Genomic DNA, 18437 nt, shown 5'->3' with positions numbered 1-18437 from the left:
TCTCAAGCTAACAGTGGATACTTCTTTAAAACATAATTTGTTTAAAGAAATGAGAAGTTACAGGGCCAGAAAAGGTCAGAAGGAGAAAGTATATTAAAGATAAAGAGCAAAGAGAGGCAGAGTTCAAGAAATCATAAGAGCACAGGGAAAATAGTGTTCCAGAACGCCTGCCTTCACAAAATCTATTGCAACAGCAGCTGGTGTCTGTTGGAGTTCCTTTATAATAAAAATCTGAAGTGAGAACTGTTCAATATTCCAAAGTTGATTTTCATAGAAGAAATGAACTGTAGACAGCTGATGAAAGGGAAGCTTGGCCTCTTGCTATAGTTCAAAAGAGTAATGCACTTATTCTTCTCAAGAAGAGATTCAGAAAACAAACAAACCAAAATGTACATTTCTAGTTGCTCTCTCTCATCTATCTTAATCATTATTTTCCTTTTGCTTTGCTCAAAATTTTTCATAATGGAAAATGCTATACTTCAGCTATACTTTAGCTAAAAGTATTACTAGCAACAGCAGTAACACTGAGTCTTCTAACTCCTAGAAACACTAAGCCTTATCAACAAACTATCCTACTGGACACTGTAAGAAGTTCATTAATAATGGCTGATAAAGGAAAATACAGAGTTGATATTCAACATTTCAAGATATTTTGCTTCTTTTCAACTTTATTTTAGATTTTACCAGTGAGTAGATGACAAAATAAATGACTGCCTCTATCAAAACAAAGCCTTTTCAAGAACAAAGTTCTTGTTTCAAGAACTCATACTAGTTTGAAAAACTTCAAAACTTATCTCAAATGAAATCTTTGTTAAGACATAAAAAGCTGTTTATCTTTTTGCACACAAGAAAAAAATATTTTTTTATCCTAAGCTGTGATTAGGCTTGAAGATGAAAAGCCTAAAGAGTAGTCACAGAGAAAAACAAAACTACATGCGAAAAAGGTGAATATGTTAGTCTTAGCATCAAAACAGTCTGCAAAAAATAGCGCATACATTACTATATCACATATTGCTTAAATTGTAAATAGGCACTCCAACAAATCATTGGGTTTACAAAACACAGAAGTTAAAAATTACTTCTTTCCCAGCTATGGTTAAGTCCTGAATTCCCACATCACTCTGCCCATACACGCTTTTAGGAAGATTCTGTATGTATGAAACTGTTTTTATATACTCTCTCACATGAATTGCAATATTCAGTTTGTGATGCAAACCACAACTCCTCCATGTTCCCCATTTCAGACACCACACTACTAAATCACTGCAAATGTTATTTTCATAACATCAAAAGGACTAGCTTATGTAAACAAGATATTATGGTGCAGTGGTAACTCCACTAGTCACAGTTTTATTCAGATCTCAGTTCACCAAGAGCCTTACATCTTATTTTTCTAAGTATCTCTAAAAGAGCAGTAACCATAGAAAATTAACATCAAATAAAAATAGTTATAAAAAAGTTATATATATATAAAAAAAAAAAAAAAAAAAAAACACGTAAGTATAATCACAAACCAATCCAACTCATCAGACATTTCATTTGCCAGCCCAGAAACCCACAAAACTTAGCAGGGTGAGTACAGTAGAGTAGAGTAGAATAGAGTAACTTCCTAAAAAAAAAAAAATACAGTATATGATACAGACAGAATTGCTGATGTATCTTTATAATTAGGACTACTTAATTTAATAGACATTTCTAATGTTTACTGTTACTTACAACTTTGGTAAAGTAACCGTCCTGTTTGTCATCTTTGCTTTCTGCTAATGCTTATACACAAGCACAACGCATACTATAAACTTCATTGAAAAATATGTTGAGAAGTTCAATTTTAAAAGGAAACAATGGAAAAATAATAATAATAAACTATATTCTTTCTTTCTTTACATTAAAGCATCTAAAACACTTCAAAAAACTTAGTATGTTTTGAAGCCATCAAGGTAGGCATTGAATTAATGCATTTTTTCCTGCATCTCTAAAAATGGACCAAAAATTAACCAACTTCTAAGAGGAAAGTACTGTGTAGAAGAACATAAGAAACACTATGGGCTACAAAGAAGAGTAAAAGTTGAGACCAATACCTGGTAAAAGTGCTGAAAAGGTGCCTGCAGACTGAAGACACTGGACTGATTTAGGAAATCAAGAAGAGGAAGCTTTGGAGAATAAAGAAACATAAGTTGAAAGAATGCTGACAAGAAAAAAGCAAGGAGAGAAGGGACTGACTGAGGGGAAATAAATAAATAAATAAATAAATGACATATTTGGAACAGTCAAGACCAGCAGTAACTAACAATTGAGATTTTGACGGGCTCCAGAAGGATAATGAGACTACTACTAGGAAACATGTATAAAGGATGACATGAGAAGGACTGTGCTTGCAGAGAACTGGCAAAAGAGCCTTCATCCCCTATTACAGATTCTCTCTAAAGCTCAGAATTGAATGAAGGACTCCAGTTTTTCACCCCTTCTCCACAATTAGAAATACCTGTAGAAACCTGTGACAAATTAACCCATTCTGCTTTATTACTGATGCATTTAAAGGGAACTGCACTTTCATAATGATATTAATTCTTAGCTAAGAGCCTTTGCTCTTAGGAAAGCAAAATAGGAGATCCAAATTCTCCTATCCTGTTGATATCACTGTGGTCCAATACAGTAAGACAAGAAGAGATTTACTTTGAAAGCTGAAAAGTTTATAGTTGTTTTATTATTATTATTATTATTATTATTATTATTATTATTTATTTTTATTTGCTTACATTTAATTTTCTTATTTTAAAAGACATGAAAGAATATTATGAATGTTACTCAAACACTCAAAAAGTCATAAAGTGACAAACATGTTGCCTGTGCAACCTTAACTCATTTCCTTTGAGCGTGAACATTTTAATACAATATTTAAATAAACACATACGGTTTCTTCAAAGTTATCTTGCCTCAACCAGTGCACAGGATAAACGTGCACAGAAGATGAAACAGGACCTTGTGTAGGCAGGACTCTTGTTACCTATTGAAGAGACAGGTATGTGTGTAGTGAATGCAGTGGGCTTGCAGAAAGAAAATGGAGAGAGACTATACTGCCATAAACGCACTGGCAGTTAAAGTCCTTCATGTTGTAGTCTCCTCCATCCCTCCTACCATCACACACACACAATTTAAACCAAGATTCCCCCAGTTTTTAATTAACTGCGATTTCCCTTTTTCCCATCCACTCTGCAGACACATTCAAATACATGTGGAGCACTCAGGACTGTTTCTAAACACAGTAGCCCTTGTAACTTGAGAAAATACAGAAATACTGCTATTTACAATGGTGGAAGCTTTAAATCAGACACCAAAACTGAGTGAATGCTTTTAACCTAACCCTCTCTGTGTTCACCATTTGTAAAAGTCTTGTCTCACCTTAAGTAGCGTTTGATAAAGTTAAAACTGTCTGTGAGGCATTCTGATCACATAATGATAAGCACTTTAGCAAAGCCCATACAGTTGTTATCAGTTCTGTCTTCAAAGCAGAGTTGAGATATGTAAAGACGAAAATAAATCATGGGCTCACGTATTGATCAAGGAGAAAGAAAACCAAAAGCAAAATACTGAATTTGTATTAAGTGAGCTCCATCCATCCTGTGCACTGAATGAGGCAGGGTTCCTGCAGAAGAAAAAACAGTATGTGACCATGTAGTTAAGACTATATCAGAGAGACATGCTCAAAAAGCCTCTTTTAAGTGCTTTTGTTGTTAAAAGTTTAGAGTTTCTTCTTCAGAAGGTATGTAAGATCCTTGATTTGAGGTCCTGTGAAACCAAGTTCTTGCATAACCATGCAGCTGTGTTGAGGCTGTGGCACTTTTCGGTGTCTGTCTGAAGCAAAACTGAAAATCTCACGCTGGTTTTGAACAGCACGGTAGAGAATACAACATGGGAAAGGTCAGAAGTCTTTTGCTTAACTACTTATTTTTACTTTTTGCAAAATTTAGGGATGGATAAGGTATATTCTGATACACTGTCAACTATCATGAAACACAAATACAAGATGTAAGCAACTGATGCTAATACATGTAGATAATATATATTCAGAGACTAACAAATAAACATACAAAAGATCCATAATACCAACAGGCTTCTGCAGCGTTACGGAAACTTCTTGTTAGAGAACTTTTGGTCCTTCGTTATTTATACAAAATGGGCCAAAGCTCACCTGGACATAGAGATTTGTATAAGAGAGACATGAAAAAGCTACTAACGATAAAAACGGAGAATTATTTAAACTTTGAGTCATTTCAGCATGCTTTCCCTTGTGCTTATGCAGTCTCAGGTCCTCTGCTTGTTATTTGTACTGTTTTAAGAGTAATTTCATACAACAGACTGACGCGAAGTAATGTGCATCTCTGCACAGGTGGCTGCGTTTCGGGGCTGTTCATTGCCCAAGCTGTACACACACCTGTAATTACACACGGGATTGTCGTCCAAACCCTAAGGCTCCCATTAAATATCTTTACGGCCCTTAGTATAATGACCCATAAAGCTGTTCTTCCTGCACGGGCCGTGGTTTATTCTCATTACCGCATGGTGCAGGGGCGGTTACCTGGGCAGGTGGGTGTCCCAGCAGGAGGGGGGGGGCGTCTTGGGGGACAGGTTGGGACCCAGGAGGGTGCTCCTCGGGGATCCAGGACCCTGGGGCTGCAGCTCGGCCCCCGGGGGGATATTTTGGGGAGCCCAGCACCGGCAGCACCCGCGAGCAGCGCTCCCGGCCCCGCCGCCGGCTGCTGCATCGCTGCCATTTGCAGCGAAGTGACACAGAAAAGGCGCAGCGCGAGCGTTTCGCAAGGAGAACCGCACAATTAAGCAGCACGTTATCACCATTTTTTTTTTTTTTTTTTTACTGCAGGAAGGCGCAACGTGGGAAAAAAAAAAAAAAAAAAAATCGTTAACCCGCCGCACACACCCGCCAGCCCTGAGACACGATTCCTGCAGCAGCAGCAGGGCTGGAGCGGAGCCTCCCTGCGGCACCCCGCGGCTGCGGCACCCCCGCACCCCGCCAGGTGACAGCCCCGGGGACACCCTCCCCCCCCCGCGGCATCGCTCCCGGCCCCGCCGGCCGGGCCGTGCCCTACCTGACAGCCGGGACGTCGCCCGGGGGCGTCCCGGGGGGGCTGCGCTCGGCCCGGCTCGGCTCGGCTCGGCCCGGCTCGGCTCGGCTCGGCTCGGAGCCCGCCTGACAGCCGCCGCCCCCCCAGCCGGGGCCGAGCGGGGCGCGGGGAGCGGCGGCGGCTGATTGGCCGCGGGTGATGTCACTCGGGCGGGAGCGCGATGGGGGGGGCGCTCCCCCCCTCACCTCAGCCGTGTCCCCCCGCCCGTGTCCCCCTCACGGCCACCCCTGTCCCCTCCTCACGGCCACCCGTCTGCCCTCCTCACACACCCGTGTCCCCCTCACACCCACCCGTGTCACCCCTCACGCCCCTCCACCCGTGTCCCCTCCTCACACACCCGTGTCCCCCCCCAACCTGCCCACCTCTCCCCCCACACACCCACGAAATGGCGTGCGTTTGCTGGAGCTCCTCCGTCTTAATTTCTGTATTTTTTTTTATGGCAGAGGTGTTCCTGAAGGGCCTGCCTGTCCCCCCCCCCCACACCCGAGCTGATGCAGAAATCAGAGCTTCCCCCCTCAGGGAAAGTGCAGGGACCCCAGGGTGCTCTGTCCCGAAATAAGTGCGGGGCTTGCTGCATGGTGGAGGACAGGGGGCAAAGATAACCCCCTGAGATGGGGAAGCGGCGAATTTTGTGACAACCCTGCAGGAAGGGCTCGGGAGGGATGTTACAGAGTACCTGAAGCAGCAGGAGGCACGAGGTCCCAGGGTGCATGAAACGGCTTCTGGAGGGAGCTGCGGCTGAAACTGGCCCCTTAGGTATCTGCAGAGAGGGGCATGTAACACCCAGGCTCCAGCTGAGAGAGCACAAGCAGCACTTGACCACAATATCCCACCCATGTGGCAGTAAGGACCAGAGAGTGGACAAATTCACCTGAGCCCCCCACTGCTCCATGAATAATCCTTTCTGTCGGGACAGACCCCAAAGGGCATCTGTTCTGCCCTAGGAAGAAACCAGGTCTCTGCAGCAGCAAGGCATATGGAGTTGTTTTTTTTTTGTTTGTTTGTTTGTTTTTGTGCAGCTAGTGGTAAAGAGGTGCCAGAGAAATTAAGGCAGGAACACTTCACTTGCAGCCATCCTCTCAGCTGGTTACTGCATGTCTGAAAGGATTTGAACTCAATCCCCTAAAGCAGAAGATACCACTGACCTTATGGCCTTACAGTCTGCAGATTACAGCAAACATCGTTATGACAATTAAAATGAGATCACGCTCTCACAAGCATAGGGGGCAGAAGCTTGTTGTTCAGTGAACAAAATGATAGATCATAAAAAAAAAGAAAAAAATAGATTTTCATTTAATCATTCCAGCCTCGGAGATTTAGGCCTGGTCTTTAATTCCTGTGTCTTAATCCAGTGCTGAGCACTGGATGCGTACGCAAACATGCAAAGAGGAGGAGAGCTATCGCTGGGGGTGTGCTCTGAAAGCAACAGGGACAGTGGTAAGATGTGCATGCCAGAGAGCAACCAGGGTGGTACAAAGACACAGAAAAAAATGGGAAATAAAGAAGGGAAACAGGTTGAATTATACGTATTGGCAAACAGTATATAGTAGGAGAACAGAAGGCATTTAAAATATTAATAAGCTTGAAACTGGCAGAGACTTGATCTGAACCATGTATTTTAGATGCCTTAGCTGCTTCCTTACGGTGAGGACCGTAAAACCATTTCAGCCCTTGGCACAGTTTAGAGCAGTCTCAGGACTGCTCCAAATGGTGCGCGGTTCCAAAACTGCCTCAGGGTGCATTTTGCAGCTATGAGCACTAAAACATGAAAGTCAACTTTAGGATGAAGATTTGCTGAAAGGAGCACTGGGCTGCTCTGCATGTCCTTGCAGATGTACGACACAGGCAGCTCCATACTGCAGCAGTGCATTTAATATTTACCATACCCCCTGAAGGACGTTATTCCATAACACTCGGTAAATTTAGTTTCCGATTTCACTGCCAGAAGTTAAGATGGCTGTCGTACACATTTTGAGCCAGGGTAATTTTTTGCTTAAATATACCAGTGGGTGTCTCTGCACTGCACAGAACATCCCTGCCTCTCCCCTTGCTCGATTCCAACATCCCTCACTAGCGCCAGGCACTCAGCAACGCAAAGCAGGAACAGAAAACATGCGAAAAGCAGAAACATTGTGGATTCAGCACCCGGTGCGTTTGTAATCATCAGCTGCCAGTTGCTCTGTTCCTACAATAAGTTTATATCTGCAGCTCATACACGTACCTTCATCCCTGGGTGGCCGATTCCTGCGAGGAATTTGCTTCCTGAAAAGAGGCAGAAGTCATTTAGGATCCAACCGTCCACAAGACAGAGGCATAGATGGAGCCAGCAGCTCCCACGGAGGAACAGCAGCCACTGACCTCACTGCATGTATCCTGCAGCAAACACTCATGGCATTCACCACAAGAGGAAGGGGTAGCGGGGGAATATGAAGCAAGGACAACAGCTTTCCGTTATTACAATAAAAAGGAGACACAGGCCAGCATGAGCTTTGTACACCCCTACCCAGTCTCAGCAATCTTTTAGAGGATTAATAAGATTAGAAGCTCCTATTGTTTTGCTAATGGCTGTTTATTTCAAAAAGGGCTTTTCTTGTAAACATACAGAAATGACCATATGCTGCTCCATGCTGCAGTGCTGCCTTGGACTACTACTAAAAGCAAACAAACAAACAAACAAAAAAAAAAAAAATAATATCCCAACTGGCAATTTTACAAAAAGGAACAATTAACTTGCTCTTTGACTATTCTGCTGTGGGGCAGTTGAAGGTAGTGCATTAAAAATGTCTTAAGAGTGGTCTCTTAGAAATACCTTGCCACAGCTACAAAAGCTAACAGTATAATACATCCAAAAATCTGAGATTATTCACTATTTTTTTTCCTTATTGAATTTCAGATGTATATTTGCAGAGATAATTTGAACTCTGACCACATCTAAGCCTATCGCCCATAAAACTGATCATGCAAGTTCCTTTTCATTGCTCCCAAATGGTGCAAAATACTTCCCATGGTATTAAAATTTTTCAAATGAAAGTAAAAACTTTAGTCAGCCACCACTGAGCTGAACAATACTCTCGTTGAATTCCAAACTCTCCAAAGTGAATGATGTCAGAAAGGTAATTTTACTTATAGGCTTTAAAATACGGCATATGGCAAAACCTACACTTCAAGATAGCTTCTGTATCTGTTTTCAATGCCTTTTGCTGTAATAATTCAGGCTATTATGTCCTGTGCTTGATATCTTCTGTGACTTAAATGTTTCTGGAAAATGATTCAGACAGTTTTGAGGATGTGAAAGGACAAAATTAGGTAACTTTAATGAGAAACCACTAATTTAACCATGTCTTTCAATGGGAATACTATCCCTGTATCCCTCCACAGGAGCTATAGTAGGGACTTGAAATCTGTCAAAAAAAAAAAAAAAAAAAAAAGAGTAGGTTGGAGCTCAGACAGAATTTCCTATACAAATAAAAATATTTTTATCTAATGAAGAAGTGGAAGAGGAGGGAAATTCAGAGGATGAGAGGATGACCTGAGAGCACAGTTATACACTTGATTGCTGATTGGTACAGTGAGCTCTAGATGCCATTCCTTTTGGACTTCAGGTTACTGTGCAGTACGCTGGGGTTTTGCTGAGAACCAGTCACATCGGATCGGATGCATATAAAATGAGCTGTTCGTCTTAGCAAGCAGATCTCCACTTTCCCTTGAATCTAGCTCCATGGATTACTGTGTTTAATTTCTCCATAAAATTGTTTCTCTATAAGCTATTACCAGGATTACAAGTTTGTAGCAAAGGAGACAGTGAATCATGCCCCTTCAGAGAAGCAGAAGTTGCCCTGAGTCTTGCCAGAGTCAAAAATACAATCTCTCATCAGTCCATATTCCATTAATGCATGTAACTCGATGCATATTGTTGCTTATACTCACATACTACAGCATTTCCATACTAAAACAAAGGAGAATCACAAAATTAAAAAAAAAAAAAAAAAAAAAAAGTGACCCTATATTGGCTGTTTTTCTCATAAAAGTAAATACTTATTAATGCCAACAGTTACTAATTTAGCCCAAGTGAGAGACAATCATGAATATAAAATTCTTAAGTTCCTGACAGTCCTACACATTCAGAAGAGATTTCAGTTTTCCTCAGGTATACATACATCTGTATACATAAATACTATACAAAAAGGATAGTAATTACTGAAGTTGCAAGTCAAACACTTGAAGAATTAGTGTTACCTTAGCTTTATCACCCTTCTCTTATGCTTTTCCCGAGTCTTCACTTGAACTCAGTATTTTTTTCTACAAATTCCTGTCTCATTTAGTGCACAAGGTGAACATATACAACTTCTGTTTGATATTTTTTTTCTATTGTTTGCCAATGAAAACTTTTATTGCAATAACACAAGTAGGAAATATTGCTGTTCTTTCAGCAACATTTTTAGGGAATTATGTAACACATATCTGTATGCTGCTTTTTACTTGTTTTTGTAATAAAGTATTAATTGGATACAAAAAGAAAATATTAATTTACTTCAAAGGAGAACTGCTGTGCAGTAGGGTTCAACATACCTGTAAAGGCTGCAAGATGCTTCAGATTTCTGCAGATCATTGAACTATTCTTTGATGATATTTTCAGAAGCTCTTTTTGAAGGAGCATTTCTGGTGGGAGAAGACTCTCAATCACAGTAGGTATTTGGATATTAGCTACTTAGCATTTTCTGTTAGGTACTTCCCATTAAGGTGTGGCAGACACCTCCTGGACTTTCAGCACATTTATTTTTAGCCTGCTAGTCATCACATACCAGCAACATAGGGTTTAACCTCCCTGTTTTCCTAAATGTAACCTGAAATCAGTCTGATAAGACAAGGTACAGAAGCAGACAGTCCCTGATTATGGGAGAAAAAGGTTAATGCTAAAAATCCTATGGCTACCTTCATCTGTTCTGTTGTTTGCCATCAAGGTCAGTGTTTACTGGCTTTCTTGTCGTTACTGCCCTTGTCTTCAGCTGGGAATATTGACGTGTCCATGTCGGGGCTGGAATGTTCTCACAGTGCTTGCAGAGCCCCTGTGAGAAGATTCAAAGTTGTTATACAAAACAACTACAATATCAAGTTGGTGGTTACAGATGAGGCCAGGTTCACTGCCTGCAAGACCCTAACATATTTGCCTGATAATCATCAGTAGAGGAGTTAGGCTGTATCAATAACAATATACTGGTATTAAGGTATTTAGAGTAGCATCAAAATGCATCCCTTAACACTAATATAATAATCATTTATATTTTTATTTCTATTTAATGAGCAGAATAACACAGTTTAAGCATAACTGTCTATCTATATCTTTATTTTTTTAGTATCCTCTCCTAGGTGACCTAATCTGAGGTTCATCACTTGTCCTACCCATAGTACAATTTTTCTTCCTTCTGTCCTGATAAGAGTGTACATTGTTTGAATGCTTTAGCATGTTTTCATGTGATCAATATACCTTCTCCAATGCGTGCTTGAGTCCTACAGCTACAACCTAAGTGATGCAGGAATTTGCCACATACCTACTAGTGCTAATGGCAATGCTAAAATCCTCCATGGGTGAAATCTGTATGTTTGCCTCACCTTAACTGTGTGTAAATATAGATCATATAAATTAGACACAGGCACACACACATACATACATGCGTACCACTATGGACAAATTCATTTAGAACTGATTTAATAAAAAAAAAAAAAAAAATAGAAGCTAAAAAAAAGTCTGTGTCCTAATTTTCATCCAGTACAGTCTTTAATCTTCTCAGCAATGTGCAGCTAAACTTAATTTAAAGAATTCTCATGAGACTGACATAAATTGGTTGCCCAGCAGTCAAGATCATCTAGAAAGGCTAATCTTTAAACTACAAAGACCAGGAACTTCCACATCAAAAGATTATACATTTTTCACTCGAGCTTTTCAAGCAAGATGTTAAAGGACACAAAAGTAAAGAAATAAAGACAGGCAGATGTAAAAACATGCATACTTTAAAAGGCTCATCTATTTTTTAAAATTTCTTCACCCTCTTTCTTCACCCTCTTGAAAAAAAATGCATTTCCAATACATTTACAAATAATTTTGCAGAATTTATTTTAATTAATTAACTCAGATTAAACAAACAAACAAACAAACAAACAACAACAAAAACCATCATTAATTGAAGACTTGAAGAGATAGAAATAACTAGTAATGAGAAAACATTGTGGGCAATCAACTAATTCCTGTCCTTCAAACCCACTTCTTTTACTTGTTGTCCGGGATGAATATAGCTAACTTAGATTTGAACATTCTGTTTCTCAGTTCCAGCATTTGGAATATTATTGGGCTTAATTTGCTCATATATATATGCATTTATAATATGTGTGTGTGTATATATATATATATATATATGACTTAACTACTAACACATGTTGAACAGGATTTATGAACTGCTGTCCCAAATCAGACAAGCCATCCATCCAGCAGTAGCTCAAGCTCTTTGTTGATAGCTTCATTTTATTAAATTTCATCAAATTAAAAAATAGAAGCAAGCTCTTTTATGCATGTGGTGTTTGGGTTTACTGGGGTGGGAGAGGGAGGCCTTCAGAGAACAAATGACATACCCTTGTCCCAAGTTCAAATTATTTTAGGACGGGATGACTTGCCCCCTGGAAGTTACCTGTTACCTGTAGACATCTATGGGAGGTAACTTTTTAATCCCATGAGAAATGTTACCTGTGAATCAGTAAAGATTACCGTTGAGAAAGATACTGAAATGAAATGTTCTTAAAAACTTTGATTACGTGAAAATTTAATTGACATTTATAAAGCTCTTTCTGAAACTACTGTCGTAACAGTTGTGATCTGTTTTGCATGATGTGCTCCAAATTTTCAAGTTTCATATGTTTTAACGTTAGGAAGCATGTTAAAATATTTCCCCATTTTCAGTGGTAGAAGATAGAGCTGCCAGGGTTTCCACCAGGAAAAATGACACAACTGTCAGGAGCCAGCAGTGTGCCTTTGCAACAAAGAGGGCCAACAGCATCTGGGGCTGCATTAGGAGAAGTGTTGCCTGCAGCTCAAGGGAGGTGATCCTTCCCCTCTGCTCAGCACTGGTGAGACCCACCTGAATAAAATATTATGATCTCATAAGGTTAGGCAAAATGGATTATAGGCACATCATGTTTTCAGGTTGGTGGTTTCTTACCTCCTATCTTTAGGATACAGAGTAGAAGTCAATAATTATCATTTAGACTAGCAAAATTTCATTCCTTAAGGTAAATCTTTTTCAGTGGCTCCAAGAATGACGGTATCAACCTTATTTATCCACCTCTCTACTTTTTAATTGTTTTTGATAGAAGTGATGCTTCCATATTTACTCTGTACAGGTTTGCATTATGCCGTCCACGTTAATAGCATCTGAAGAACTCTAAATCTTTTGGCCAAATTCAAAATACTGAAGTGCCAAAGCTACATTATTATACATTTTGTGAAGAAAGGGCAAATAGAAATACTTTGTAAATGGCTTGAAATACTTTCTAAGAGTGTTATAATACTTTTAGATTATTTAATTATCTAGATTATTTTGATTAATACTAATATAATACTTTCTAAAAGCTGTGTTCTGTTAAAGATCATAAAATCTCTATGTGACAGAGTGTCCCTAAAGAAGCCCTAAATTCACCATAAGCTGCTTCCAAGATAACCTGTTAAACTTATCCCAAAGGGAATTCTGCCTCAAATGCTGTAGGATTAGAGTGGAACTGCTTCAATACTGAGATATTTCATGGAGTGAAATATGGGGACAACAGCCTAGTTTTATAAGGTCCAGTCTGCTTGGTGCATAAACCATGCCAAATTCATATCTGAGATTCTCTCCACCACTACCTGGTTTTGTGTTTACATGCTGCTGCTTGTATGCTTTTATTCTTGATTAACAGTTAACCCTGACAGACCAAAAACAATAAAAACACAACAGAAACAAAAATTCTATGACAAATTCAGTGTTATCTTTATAATATTTCATTTAATTTCACCAAAGCTGTAAAAATAAGTGAAGTCAAATGTTACAGCTCCGTGAGGTTAGTATTTGTTTCTTGGTGGTTTGATACGTTTTCTGTTTAACAGATGCTGTACCTCAGGGGAGGAAAAAAAATGACAATTATGGTTTATAATTAATGCCTCTTTAGTTTTTAGTTCCTAACATTTTAGTAACTAAACACAACAATAATTACACTGCAGTGCATGCAATTCCTCCATTAGAAGGCTTGTTTTGAAAAAGAAAATTCTAAATTAAGTTCAGCCTAATATCCATCTGCGTTTTTTCATCCAGTGACACTCTGTTGGAAAATACGGAAAGAGTTCTATACCGTGACCAGAACTTGAAGGTCTCAGTCTTGGATGAGTGGCATAATTTCTTCTGCTTCATATCTCTCCCATTAAATCTTCATTTATTTCTGCAGAGCTTTGGTTAGAGACTCTTAATCCTGCTGGGATTTAAGTACTGAATGTAACTGGAGTGCAGACTAGATTTGATAAAATATGTACTTCCTAGAGAAAACTTAAAAGCCAAGGAACGTATATTATTCGGATTCAGTAAGAAGGTATGAGTTTTGAGGACATGGGTCTAGGGCACCTCTGGTCCTTGCACCTAACTCTGAAATGAGTTAGGTGGCACTTAAGTCCTTTTGTTAAGCTACCTGTCTGCTTCTCTGTAGATATGTCAAGAACAAATTGTATCAGACCAGGCTAATCTCTTGCACAATAACCTAGCAGATAAAAGACAGCAGATGTCAAATACTAGGAATTTTTAAGGTTTCACATAACAGACCTAGAGCAAATTGGGAAAGATGGCTTAGATAAAAATGCTATTCTCAAACTAAAAAAATATGGTTGCAAAGGCATATCTGGGGTAATTGGCACCGACTCAGGATCAAAATGGAGAGTTGCTCTGAGAGATGTTTATCAAGGGCCTGTCCTGGAATGGTACGGTTCAATATCTGTGCTGTTGATGGGGTGATAGAGGAGACCACATGGCTTACTCAGTTCCAAGACAGTCTAGATGGAAGGGAGCTAGCTTGCCAGGGAATGAGTTTTAGTTTAAAAGGGAGTCTTGACAAGTGGAGATTCAATCTGAGAAAGGTACAGCACACTGACAAATGCACACTAGTACATAAATGCAGAAAAGGAAACTGATGGGCTGTGATGGTATAATCCCCTCCCCAACTTCCCTGCTTAAGCAGAGCATCCAATCTAAGCAGATAACCATCACTGGCAGTCAGGAAGGATGTGTCTGGCTGTGATGGCTCTGTCCTGCATTCGGGGGAGACAGAAGACAAATAGCCAAGGGCTAATTTGAGCAATGCATGCACACACACACACAGCAACCACAGCAATGGCCAAGTTTGGAAGAAAGTCCAACTCAAGCCAAACTGAGAAGCAACTAACATCTGTATGCAAATGTGATCATAACTCAATCATTTTATGCCATAAATAGTGAGCAGTCCAGGAGCCCTTTGATATCTCCTGACACAACAGTGGGCTGCACTCTGGGACCTCCCCTTGGGCAGAGACCCTCCCAGCATTACCTCTGGAGATTGAGAAGACCCTTGATGATACAGGTAAGCACATTGGGAAAAAAACAGCATGTTAATGTGCTGTAATGGTGCCCTGTGATCACACTTTATAATCTCAACTAAGTAGCATGAAGGATTAGTGTAATGCATACAATCCGTTAGACATAAACCGTTGACCAAGTCTGGGTCTGGGAGTAGATTCATTCACACCTTGGCTCTTTATTTCCTCAGTTCAAGGGGTTTAGAAAGCAAGAGCATCCTTGAACCTTCCCAATCAACAAGAGGGTTTCCTTAATGTAATGTCACCTAACCCCGCTTCTTATGTAGTCTCTATGTAGTATATAATGTCTTTTAGTCTTTGAGTAGTATATAAAATCTCTTATACAGTATTGAGTGTATCTTCCAATCATAATCAGGTGTGTTTTGCCATCATTGACCTTGGTTAAGCTTTTCTATCAATAAATCATATTGCTGTTTCTCTTTTGAGAGTGATATGCATATCATTCCTTCCCTCCCACACACACACTGACACTGGCTCAGAAGCTGTCCTGTAGGAAAGGATTAACATAGGTTACCCTGGATGATTCTCAAGTGTTGTATTTCTGCAAGAACAACAAACTTCAGCCCATCACTTAAAAAGAGCAAGATAAAGCTGCAGAATTCATGAGCTGGTCCATGCACCTTACTCAGGTCTGGCAAAGCCTTGCTACAATATTGTGTCCAGTTTTGGACATGACAGCAGAAGGATGTGGAGCAAATTTGGACAGAAATGAAATGCGTGCTGAGAAAAGTCACAGTGCCATATGGAAAAATTGGACACAACAAGGTTGTTTAGCCTAGAGGAAAGGGAACTAGATGGTCACATGATAGCAATCAAGTAAATAAAGAGAAAGAGGTTCATCTGCTTTTCAAGTCCATAGCAGAGAAGACAAAAAATAATGGTTGTAAATTATAACAAGCAAGCGGCAGCTTAGGTATTCGTGGTTTGAAGTCTCCAACTTGGGAACTTTTTAAAAGCAAGAATAATCTCACTAAAGATGATCTTATCTCAGGAATTTGGCTGCACTAGGTGATCTCTTTAAAGCCCCTTCAGTCCTGTGTTTGGTTTATTGATGTCTAAATCAAGACTGGTTCTAAATCTAGACTGGTTTCATGTAGTAAAGACCTCAAATAATAGCAAAACTTAGTCTTGAATGTCTTCAGTATTTTTTTAGGTTATCCAGACCATAACAGTATTGTTTCCTGAAGCTGTAAAAATGATCGTGCCTATATTATTCTGCATTAACTGGATGATAATGGAAATACTTGCTGCTTCCAGTAAGAAAGTATTGCAATGTAGGCAGTGTTTGCTTCATTTGTTGCTCTTCCTCGGACCTGTTCAGCTGTAGCATGATTTGCCAGTTATGAAACAGAGGGAACTACTGAAAATTGAAAGGCAGTGGCCAGATTCATCTCACCTTCCCATGCCTCCAATATGAACAGCTACAACTACACCACTCATGCTGATCTCCATTCATAGTGAACAGAGAGAACCAGGCAATTTTAGGATGCAATTTATTTGACTTGCTTTAAATGTCTTTATTAAGGTGAGATGAACAGAAGTGCTTCTTACTCTCCTGTGATTAGACACAGGCAGGCTGGATGAATAGCACAAACGGGGAAATCTGCATGGCAAACATCCTTATCTTCTCAGATAAACTCTACCTGGTGTGTCAGTTTCAGCGTGCACCAGTATCCACATCAAACTACAAGATACACAACAGTGCTGACAGCTTTTTGAAATAGAATGTAGAAGGGGGAAGACTTCACCATATATCTCAATTAATTCCTATAACTGTTAACAGCAGATAAAACTAGGAGGTGGGAAAGAAGCACGATCATGCAAATTACATTAAAAATAGAGAATTATTATGTAAAATCAGGGCCAATATCTTTTAGCTGAAGAGCCTATTGATTAAAACTGCTTTGTACATGACTGCAGCGCACTGATGCTTATTTTAGAATAGAACTACCACTCCCACTGAAAAACTCAGTATTTCTTCCCTTGGGCACTCCAGATGAAATGAAAGATCAGGTTCATTCTATGTCTAGGATTAAATACTCATTATCAGATTATTATACTTTCATTCATTAAAAAAAATATATTAAAAGGTAGGAGCACTTCATCTCACTTGCAGCTAAAAAAGCTTGCAGCCTTTCATATTCCAGTATATTCAGTAAAACTGTATTTTGTAGTTGAAAATGAGTAGAATTCATGCTCTAGCCCCATTTTTTGGATTTTTCTTCCTTTCTTCTGGCCTCAGAGTTAAGTAAAATAAAATTGAAGTCTTACCGAATATATACATGGTATTACCAGTGCCTCCTTAGAAGGGCCTGGCATCCTGACTGGTTCAGTAGTCTCTGGTTCTTCCACCTTGCCTCTCTCTCCTCTTCTTACCTCCTCCCTCTTCAACATTTTACCCCATTTTATTTCAGCCTCCTTATATCTACTATAGTTTTCTGTTCCAGGATTGCCTATGACAGTCAGACCCCATGCGAATGGCCGCAGTGCATGAACCCAATTAGCAGAAGCATTTAATTTTCAGTTTCTATTGTGAAAGTTTCTTTCCATAGAGCTGTCACCCTCAGACAATCACTTGCAGGAGAAAAATAGAAGAAAACACTTAGCTCTGGGGTTTCTGGAGACAAAGTTTTCTCAAGTGCATAAATGATCTATTTTTGTTTGATTATTTGAAGATTCTGAATGCAGAAGCAGGTCAATGCTTTCAAAGACCATCCGCTAGACATGTTCTCCATGGACCCTGAAAATATACACAGCATCAGACTGCGTTTCTTTAAGCTTTCCACAAAATCCATTGTTTACACACTAGTTTGCATATAAAACAGAACAAGTGCCCTGATGAAGCAACTAGGGATTACAAGATTTCTGAGAATTCAGTGTTACTCAGATACATTGAAGCTCTGAAAAATCAAGCTCAGGAACATTTCTCTGAATAGCAGGGATTATGCAGCAGTCCCTAGAGCTTCATTATGAGCATGTTTTTTAATAGCCCAATGGGACTTGTGGTGAGGCAGAAAAAGACTGTGCAAATGGAAAAAGAGTTATTAGTTAATTCCACTCCTTTTACAACAACTACAAAACATCCCCGTCCTCAACCATGACATTTTGAATGCCCAGCAAAAGTTTCCATAGATCTTCAAAGGTAAACCCAATATTCTTGCTCAAGGGGGAAAAAAATTATAAACACGATGCTTTGTAAAATAAATAAATAAATAAATAAATAAACAATTTGCACTGTGGAGTGTTTGTAAATATGGCATGCAATGCTGTTGCATTTGGGTTGGACCATTACATTGCTATATTCACTGAACATCATCAGCTTATTTTAAACAGTATAAAGCTGAGTGTGTACTGCTGAAATGCATCACAAATTAACATGTTAGTTTTCCCTAAAATAAACTGCTAAGCACCAAAATGCAGAAATTCCTAGATAAATTCATTATCTCTAAGTCACCTTCCTGTCATTGTCACCCAGAGATGGATTGAAAAAGCTCTTACAAACAAAGGCCTGGTATCACTGACACAGTCAATGAAACATGGAGAAGTTTACTGGATCAAGCTCTTAATTTCCTCTTTAGCATTTTAAATAACATAGCAAAAATGTTTCATCAATATTTTACATGCATGTTTACTGATTTTCTGGTGACCTCCACATAACT

General features: G+C 39.5%; 1 protein-coding gene across 1 annotated transcript in view; it reads right to left on the bottom strand.

Annotated features, from left to right (window-relative positions):
* The window catches only part of CNTN1 (contactin 1), a 248436-nt gene extending 243198 nt beyond the window's left edge, over window positions 1-5238 (bottom strand). The window contains exon 1 of the mRNA XM_027457131.3: window positions 5106-5238. The gene's annotated coding sequence lies outside the window, so the exon portion shown is untranslated. The remainder of the gene's footprint in view (window positions 1-5105) is intronic.
* Window positions 5239-18437: the final 13199 nt, after the last annotated feature.

The sequence above is a fragment of the Anas platyrhynchos genome, chromosome 1 (genome assembly GCF_047663525.1).
Source record: "Anas platyrhynchos isolate ZD024472 breed Pekin duck chromosome 1, IASCAAS_PekinDuck_T2T, whole genome shotgun sequence".
NCBI lineage: Eukaryota > Metazoa > Chordata > Aves > Anseriformes > Anatidae > Anas > Anas platyrhynchos.
Note: the sequence above shows the minus strand (reverse complement) of the source record. Positions and strands in the feature narration are given on the sequence as shown.